Source organism: Mus musculus, chromosome 1 (assembly GCF_000001635.26).
Source record: "Mus musculus strain C57BL/6J chromosome 1, GRCm38.p6 C57BL/6J".
NCBI classification, from domain to species: Eukaryota; Metazoa; Chordata; class Mammalia; order Rodentia; family Muridae; genus Mus; species Mus musculus.
Window position 1 is genome coordinate 31123232 of NC_000067.6, and position 9471 is coordinate 31132702.

Below are 9471 nucleotides of genomic sequence, written 5' to 3' on the forward strand. Positions count from 1 at the left end.
TGGAGCCCTTTAAGTAACTCCCCAGGAGTGAGACACTGGGGCATATGTTAGATCTATGTTTAGTCTTTAGAGGAACATGCTTTCTCATTTTCATAGTGACTAGACTAGTTTACATTCCCACCAGCAATGTAGAGTTGTTCCTTTCTGTTCACGTTATAATCAACATTTGATCCTTTAGTGACAGCTGTCCCAACTGAGGTACGATGAATGCCAATGTAGTATTAATTTATATTGACCTGTATCTCTCACATCATTTTGATAGTCTTATTTTTACATATCAGTGGGTCTGAAGAGATAATTCAACAATTATGAGTGTGTCGAGGCTTCAACAGGATCAAAGTTCTCTACTGCAAGCAGGGATATCTGGAAGGCGCATAATAAATATAAACAAACTACTTTTTGGGTACAAGCTGACAGGCAAATTTTCAAAGCTTAAAGTTTCTCTCTCTCTCCTTTCTCATTTTCTGCTCTCTTTCTCTCTTGCTCACTGACTTGCAGCTTGAGGCTGCACACACTCTGCATTCTTTGAACTCTATTTTCTCCTGTACGCTCTCCTTTTCTTGAGCTCTCACACTCATACACACCTCTGTGTGTTCCCCTTTTACTCTCACACACATCTCACACACACCGCATGCACTCTCCTTTCACTCACGCACACACTCTCCATACAAGCCTCACATTCTCTCTTCACTCACTCTTCACATATTTTTCTCATGCTTTCTCTTTCTCTCTCTCTCTTCATTCCCTCTCTACATTCACCTCACACTCCTCGCTCGCTCTCTACATGCTCTCTACTCGCTCTCTTGCCTTTCTCTTGCCCTAGTCTTTTATTGATACTCCAAAAACAGGTAGAAAAAGACCTTGTACAATCATTGCCAAATTAAATTCAAAAGAATAACCACGTCCCACAAAGAATCAAGAATTACAATTTTTCCCCAAAGTTTCAAGCTTCCCTATTCCCAGGGCTATAACCAAAATAATAATAATAATAATTGCAGTTTATCATTATTTAAACTTTAGCTTATTATACTTCAGAGCTCTGAGGCCAGCTACATGCATTTTCCTGTGAAGCTCTAATGATAAATGTCATGAACAAAAGCTGCCGGGCAGTGGCCAGAAAGAATCAAGTTAACTCTTGACTCAGTAGTTCCATTAGCTTTCTGTTTCTGTATACAATGATACTCCTAAGAGTCCGTGGTTTGACTTAGTTTTACTAATATAAGATTTTACATATCCTATATGTGCTTATCCAGGAACCACTCTCATGTTGTGCAAAACTTATTTTATAACTTATTTCAAAGTTTTTTTTCTTTCTTGGGGTCCCAATGTTGGCTCTATTTAATTTTCTAATAATTTCTTCAAACTTTCTTTGCAAATCAAGCATTAATCTGGAACTACCATTGTGCAGTTATTACATTGTTTCCAAAATGAGAACACACAGCATGCACCTGGGCCATTAGGACTATGTTGTGCTGTGCTGTGTCCCATGCCTCAATTTTTAATTGTTTAAGAATCATTACATCAAGGAACATCTAGTTTCACAGAATTCACCAAAGCAGAAGGAGAAAGAAGTAAGAAAGTCAGATATAATAGAATAATTATGCATACTGAAAAGCAGTCACGCACAAATGAAATCTATACAGCTGCTGTCCAGGTCTAAGGATAGGAGAAATTGGAACAACTTTTTTTTTTTTTTTTTTTTTTTTTTAAAGAACTGCTGCCGGCTATGGAGATGTCTTCATCCTGACCTACTGCAGGCAGTCCCTGTCATTGTATGCTGTTCCCAGCATGACTATATATACTGTCCTTCCAGAGGACCCAAGTTTGGTTTTCAACACCCTCACTGGGCAGCTTACAACCACCTGGATCTACAGCTCCAAGGGATATAATGTCCTCTTTGTACCACCACCGAAACCTGCATACATATGCACATACCTTCTCTCCATGTCTTCCTTAGGGTTACTATTGCTATGATGAAACATCAAGACCAAAGAAACTTGAGGGAGGCATTATTCAACTTATCTTCATCATGAGAGCAAGTCAGGATAGAAACTCAAGCAGGGCAGGGATCTAGAGGCAGGAACTGATGCAAAAGCCATGGAGGTGTGTTGCTTACTGGCTTGCTCCCTAAAGCTTGCTCGGTCAGCTTTCTTATAGAACCCAGGACCACCAGCCCGGAGATGGCACCACCCATACTGGGCTGAGCCCTCATTTGTAAGTCAGCACTTAAGAAAGTGTTCTAAAGGTTTGCCTACAGCCAGATTTCATGGAGCCTTGTTTTCAGCTAAGATTCCCTCCCCAATGATGACTCTAATTTGCGTCAAATTGACAAAAAACTAGCCTGTACACTCCATATACACGTTAATAAGAATAAAATGGATCTTATAAATGTGTGCACTCTTATTTCTCAGTTTGCCCCAAGTGTTCTCTTGTAAGTCCTCATGACTATTGAACTGGTGACCTCTACTCTACAGATGCTGAATGCTTTCTCACCCAGACACATTTCAGTGCTGTCAGAAGATGCTCTGTCTTAGCTTTTGGATCCACAATAATAAGTTACATTACCTTTTAGTAATAATATTTTTGCAGGGAAGAAGCACAAAGCCAAGGCTGAGCTAGAAACACTGCCATACTTTTTTTTTCTCCCATTAAATTACATTTCTTTGTATGTGGAGGGGGAAGATGAAATTTGAGATAAGATGAAGGTTTTTTTTTATTATTATTATTTCTTTTCTTCTTAGTGGTTGAGAAAATGAAAGAGAAGACTCTATTTCTTTTAGATGTTTTCTTTATCAGATTAAATGCTCATCCTAATGCTTGCATTTCTCATATGTTTAATCAGTTTAGATGAAAGAACAATAGATGTACTTTACAAAGAGAAAGCTCACATAACACAACTGACATATTAGCTATGTGAGCATGAAATAAAATGTCTAGAGTAAAAACCATGAGTGACTTGGAATTCCATGCAGTTACATGGGTATTGAATTTTGTAAAACTCCCTTTTGCCTCTAGCCACACTCAAACTCTTCTAAGAAATGGTGGGATATTTAATTTTACGTAGAAGATTTTCATCTATTTTAAAAAACTGACTTATTGAGCTATAATACATATATAAAGAACTGAATTCTTTCATATGCACATGTTTATGATTTGTGCATGTACAAGCACTTTTGATACCACCACCACAATCACCAACATCTCTAAACATTGCTTGAGTCCACTGAAGAACACTTGGCATCTATGTTCCTAACAGTTTTGTTATTTGCTTACTTGTTTGATTGGTTTTGTATTTCAAGATAGAGTTTGTCTGGGTAGCCCTAGCTGCCCTGGAACTCACTCTGTAGTTCAGGCTAGACTTAAACTCAGAGACCCACTTGCCTCTGTACCTGAGCCATTTTACCTGCTTCTGCAACAGCCTGTCTGTCAGGTAGAGTCAAGTCAGGCCAAGGTCTGCTGGCAGTTTTTCTGGCCTGCTAATGCATGGAACCATAAGAGGGGATATACTTGAAGCTCAAGGCAAGGGGATGAATGTTCTGTTAGTATTGGAGGAAAGAACAAGGAGGAATAGGGAAGCCTCCAGATAGGTACAGATATTGAAGGTACATCAGCTATGGTCTCTGCTGGCTTGTGACTTTGTTTTCCATAATTCTGTAAAGTATATAAAGCCTGAAAGAATTAAACTCAAGGCTGCTGCAGTACTGAGTGGACAGTCCTTCCAATTTCTAACCTTTGTCTCTGAGTCTTCTTTTCTGCCTTTCCTAATAATCCTCACTCCCCCTCTGAGAGAACTGTTTGCCTTCGTACCTCTGCCTCCCAAGTGCTAGAACTACAGGCATGTACGACCATTCTTGGCTGTTCGTAACAGGTTTGAAGTATATAGTATGATTATTATTAAGTTGTATAGCTCTTTTACTCCAAAAACTAATATTCATTTTGGAAATAACCCTGTTAAGTGCAGAATATTCTAAAGGGAAGTGAAACTTCATCCTGTGCAGAAGCAACTTAAGCTCAGAGTATAGAAGTAGTAAAGACTGCTGAGAGATGCTCTGAGAAGAACCTGTGACAAGCCTAGCTGGTTGGAAATGACAGAGACTACCAGAGCTACCTGGAAGAGATGGAGACCAACTAAGCTGCCTGGAAAATATGGGGGCCAGTAGACTTACCTAGATGAGGTCCAACCTTCCTGGACTGCTCGAAAGAGATACTCTACAATATTTGGAGCTGCCTGCAAGCTGAGCAATGTGCTCCACATTTTCAGCTTTTATCCATGCTGAGGTAGGCTTTTGGTGATATAACTGTCTCCTGTAAGTAACCCATCATGCATATTCCTGTAAGTAACCCCAATAGAACTTATTGGTTCACTACGTTTGACTCGGATGGTTTCCTTACTTTGGTTTCTGCTTGATTTGCTAGCTGGGGATAAATAGGTATTTGTACATCTCGTCACAGGCATACTGTCACACAACTCTTTAGCATAATGGAAAACTCATATCTATTGAACAAAAATAAATAATCCTCAAGAATAAAGGAGGAGGGTTGTGGGGAGCCGCCCTCACATTCACCGTTGCAAGATGGCGCTGACATCCTGTGTTCTAAGTGGTAAACAAATAATCTGCGCATGTGCCAAGGGTAGTTCTCCACCCCATGTGCTCTACCTTCCCCGTGACGACAACTGGGCCGATGGGCTGCAGCCAATCAGGGAGTAATACGTCCTAGGCGGAGAATAATTCTCCTTAAAAAGGGACGGGGTTTCGCCATTCTCTCTCTTGCTCTTGCACTCTTGCGCTCTTGCGCTCTGGCTCCTAAAGATGTAAGCAATAGAGCTCTTGCACTCTTGCACTCTTGCTCCTGAAGATGTAAGCAATAAAGTTTTGCCGCAGAAGATTCCGGTTTGTTGCGTTCTTCCTGGCCGGTCGCGCGAACGCGTGTAAGAGAGGGTTATTTGAAAAAATAGGATGAGGTAAGCGAAAGGTAATATTGAAGGATTTCTATGACAGAATATATGAGGAAGGTTAAGTTTTTCAGGGAAAGAAATTTGTTAGCTCACAAATTTGAGCATGATGGCATAGGTTGGCTATGGGGTGGACTGCATGGGCTAGCGTGATGATTGTGGAAACCCATATGGGAGGAAGCTAGGAAACAACTAGGGGTCAGGGAGAGATTTAGGGATCCTACCTAGAAGTTTTCTGTTTGCTTATTTTTGTTTTTAAACATGGTCTTGGTGTTTAGTCCCAGGGTTGCCTAGAACTTGTTGTGTAGCCAGACTTATCTCGAACTTTTGGTTTACCCTTTTCAGGGGTGTTCTCAAGTGCTAGGATGGTAGATGAGTAATATCACAATTGGATAAGGTTTAGACTTCATGAAAAATTTCCAAAAGGCCTGCCACTAGTCGCTTCTCTCTTAGATATCCCGCTGTCCCTCACATCATAACAGTAAAGACTAAATCTCCAGTATGATGTTGATATCTTCATATGCTGAGGCAGAGATACCATGCTTAGCTACAGTCATGCAATGAAGATGCCACAGAGAGAGCACAAGCAGCATTCATTAACTCATCGTCCATGCTTTTCTATAATTAGAATACATTAAACATAGAAACCAAGACTAGTGACTCTTCTGACTAATATTTAAGGTAAGCATGGTAATATATTTAAGATATGTACACACATGAAAACTACTATGTATTTTAACTTTAAAGAACAGTTAAAAGCATATTCTCCCATCTTACTCTTTCTTATTAAGGCTAAATCATAGCAGATAATTAAATGTAGCATTCACACAGAAATGCTTTCATAGATCTGTGCCTTTATTTGGAATAACCTTTATTCATGTGAAGGCGGAAAGTCATATCACAGCTCATGTGCCATACATTCAGTAGGTGGGAGCTGGCATCTTTCACTTCGATTAGAATGATTTGAGATTTCTGCTGGAAAGTTTGCCTAAGGTCATAGAACAACTCAGAGGCACAATTGCAGCACAAGCTTCTCCATTTCTATCCCAGTGGTCCAAAATGTGGCTAAGATTGGAGCAAGAAATTGGTAGAAGGAAAAAACATCACACAATAAATGTCAACTTCTCTTCCTTTGCAAATTTTTTAATATCACCAGTCTTGGTTACTTTTTCATTGCTGTGGAGGACACTGCAACCAAGGTAACTTATGAAAGAGTTTATTTGGTGCTTGCAGTTTCAGAGGGAAAGGCCATGACCAGCATGGTAGAAAGTATGGTGGCAGGCAGGCATTAAAAGATGAGAGCTTGCATCTTTTTTTTTTCTTCCATTTTTTATTAGGTATTTAGCTCATTTACATTTCCAATGCTATACCAAAAGTCCCCCATACCCACCCACCCCCACTCCCCTACCCACCCACTCCCCCTTTTTGGCCCTGACGTTCCCCTGTACTGGGGCATATAAAGTTTGCGTGTCCAATGGGCCTCTCTTTCCAGTGATGACCGACTAGGCCGTCTTTTGATACATATGCAGCTAGAGTCAAGAGCTCCGGGGTACTGGTTAGTTCATAATGTTGTTCCACCTATAGGGTTGCAGATGCCTTTAGCTCCTTGGGTACTTTCTCTAGCTCCTCCATTGGGAGCCCTGTGATCCATCCATTAGCTGACTGTGAGCATCCACTTCTGTGTTTGCTAGGCCCCGGCATAGTCTCACAAGAGACAGCTACATCTGGGTCCTTTCGATAAAATCTTGCTAGTGTATGCAATGGTGTCAGCGGTTGGATGCTGATTATGGGGTGGATCCCTGGATATGGCAGTCTCTACATGGTCCATCCTTTCATCTCAGCTCCAAACTTTGTCTCTGTAACTCCTTCCATGGGTGTTTTGTTCCCACTTCTAAGGAGGGGCGTAGTGTCCACACTTCAGTCTTCATTTTTCTTGAGTTTCATGTGTTTAGGAAATTGTATCTGATATCTTGGGTATCCTAGGTTTTGGGCTAATAGCTTGCATCTTGATCCACAAGCACCAGGAAAAGAGTTAAAATTAGGTGGAAATATGTGGGCATTTGTAACCTCAAAACCATACCTCCTCCAACAAGGTCATACTTCCTTTTCAAACAGTTTTACCAACTGGGGACCAAGTATTCAAATATATGAGCCTGTGAGTGCCATTATAGCCAAAAATCATACCACCTATCATTTCTTAGGAGGTTTATAGATTTTGATAAGGAACTATTCTTTTCAGTTGCCCTGGTAGAGATCTAGAAGCTGCAAGCAGGGCCTATTTGGTAAAGGTCCAAGGATGGTTAATGTTATCAGATGACAAACAGTAAAACTATCACTTGCCTTATGAATCTCTACAGTTGTGTATAATCATTAGGGTAAATGGTGGTGTTGGTAATGTTTTATATTTTATTAGTCTGTGGGTTTGCCAAAAATTCAACTTACTTTTACAGGAATTTAAAAATGATTTACCAAGATTGTAATGCTCTCAAATGTCCTCAGCTCATTGACTTAAACCAGCAAATGATTTTCAAAACAGTTTCTTCCTTCCAACTTGCCTTCTTTTCAAGTATGTAAAAGCAAACCAGAATATCATTGCTTTTAGATTTTATACTTGACTTTGGGTCTTTGGTGCTAGGATATATAGAAATATATATACATATATATTTCTATATATTTTTATTCATTTTTATATTTTGCTAACTTTACTTGTGTTACTACTTAAAAAATTTAAGAATTTTAAATGTTTTAATGACCATGGGATACTTGTACATTTAATAACACCCAAGTGTTTTAGTATAACACTGGGCAATTCAGCTCGACCCAACAGAAATTTCTATTATGACTGTTAAAACTGTGACCAGTGTGAGCCATGCAATAAAAGAGGCTGAAGTTTCTCTCTGCAGGAGCAAATTTGAGGATTCATAATGTGGAAGACAATGGCCTTTAAGATAGAGTGATGTCTAAGTCAAGAGTCTATTTTCATAATTCTCATTTCTCCAACCTCTTCTATTTCCCGGGGACTGGATGCAACAGTTTGAACCACAATGTCTCTTGCAGACTCAGATATTTGAACACTTAGTCACCAGTTGGTGGTACTCATTGGGGAGCATATTATTCAGCTTCCTTGGAAAGAGTGGAGCTGATAGAATAAATACATGTATGTGCTTTTAGACTGACTTACAGGGTATGGGCTGGGCAGTCCAACAATGGCTATTCTGCAAGGGAAAGGTTGACAATCTGGATGTTCAGTACTTGAGGCTGCATGTCTCACCAGTCTAGCACTAGAGTCCCAGAGGATTCCTGGAGAGCTGCTGGCTTTCAGTCTACAATGGAATCCCATAGAGATAGGGTCCAATGAAGGTGAAAAATGTCTCAGAAACAGGAGAAATTACTTTGCTGGAGAGAGTGAGGGCAAGCAGGCAAAAAGCAATACTTCCTGTCTTTCAAGTTCTTTAATGTGGGCTCCCACCAAAAGCATGGCTCAGATTTAAGATGGGTCTTTCTACCTCAAATAATCTGATTAAGAACACACCTGGCATTGAAGTGACAATCAGGGAGCCTGTATGATCTAGGTTCTCTGTATATACGCTATGGTTGTGTAGTTGGGTGGTCTTCTAGGACTCCCAACAGTGGGATTAGAGTTGTGTCTTGATATGAGGGCATATGCCTAGCCTTACTGTAACTTGTTATGGTGTACTTGGTTGATATTCCTGGGAGGCATGTTCATTTCCGAAGAGAAATGGAGGAGAAGTGGATCTGAGGGAGAAGGTAGGTGGTGGGGAGGAACTGGGAGGAGAAGAAGGAGAAGAAACTGAGTTCAGGGTATAAGAATAAAGTAAAAAAATAAAACTGTACCTATCAATTGGGTACAATGAAGCTTTGATCCATGTATATGATATATGCTGGTCATGACACATGTATATGCAATATGCTGTTCATTGATCCATGTATATGATATGTGTTGTTCATTGATACTTGTATATGATTAATATATGCTGTTTAAGTCAGGTTAAACATTTTCAGACATTTTTCTTCATGATATAACTTTCTTAGTCTATTCCTCTAATAGCTTTTGGGAGTTTTAAAATTGCTTCAATGAACATAGAGTTCATATGTCTCCCACACAAGTTTATGTCATTATATGACCAGTAGAAAGATGGCTAGATCACATGGGAGTTCTATTTTTTAACTTTTCACCTACCCTGTTCCTGTGGTATGAACTAAGATCACAGAAGACCCCACTCCTTGAAGAAATGAGACATTAATGTTTTTCCAACATCCAACTCTAGAACAGGGTGGAGTCGGGCAACTTGGACCAACTCAAGGATGATGAGTTTGCGAACCATGCACATGGTTCTGAGTTTTATCCTCAGTGCTGAGAAAGTTATTAATTTAATTTTTTGAGGTATATCTATAAAGTTTTTCATAGGCCCCATATCTAATTTACATCTTTACAAATTATATACAAGGGATTTTTTTCTAGCATGTGAAGTTGCCTTCTCAAAAATATTTACTTC